The sequence below is a fragment of the Trypanosoma equiperdum genome (genome assembly GCF_001457755.1).
Source record: "Trypanosoma equiperdum strain OVI genome assembly, contig: ctg_1922, whole genome shotgun sequence".
Taxonomy (NCBI): Eukaryota; Euglenozoa; class Kinetoplastea; order Trypanosomatida; family Trypanosomatidae; genus Trypanosoma; species Trypanosoma equiperdum.
In genome coordinates, this window is record NW_027123974.1 from 6,214 (window position 1) to 6,982 (window position 769).

A 769-nucleotide genomic window follows, 5' to 3' on the forward strand; every position below is an offset into this window, starting at 1 on the left:
CCAATGTGCCGATGCTGCTGCTTTCTCCTTCTTTGATCGCCGAAAACCTGTTGTTTGGTTCACTTGTGTCAGACATGGTTTATTGTGTGCATTTGGCTTCCCCCTTGACGAAGTGCTAGACCCTGAAGCCACTATAAGGTGGCAGGCGTCACCACAGCAAATTTCATAATTTTATAAAATTGAAAAAAAATCCTTACAATAATGTCCAACTTATAAAGGAATAACCAATAAAAATATATTTCTTATTTACAATAATACTGAAACGCATACTAGCATTGGCTTTCCACTCGTAATTCATGCCTGTTGTGCAGGCTTCCTTAGTTGTACTGCTAGAGAAATTTACTCTTGGTTTTGCCGCACCCGCAGCTCCATCCCCTGCTTCTGCTGATGTGCTTGTCTGCTCTTTAACTTTAGTTTCATCTACTTCGCACTCCCCTTTCTCATTGTCCCCTCCTTTCCATTTGCAGTTAGCCCCTATGCATGCGGCTTTATTGTCTTTGTGTTGGTCGCATTCTTTTTTCTTGTTGTCTAGCGCTTTGGAAACTGCTTCCGGGTCGGTCTGTGCCTGGGCCCGCGCCTGGTGCTGGAGCTTCAGTGCCTCCGCCTCTGCTTCTTTGATTGCAACTATTGCTTCGTCTTTTGCTTTTTGAAGGGCGCTGTTGAGTTCTTTTACCTGCTCGTTGTGTGAAATTCGCTTTTCAAGGTTGTCCGCTAGTGCTTGTAGGACAGGCGGCCAGCCTAGCTTCTTCAATGCGGCTTCTGGGTCTTC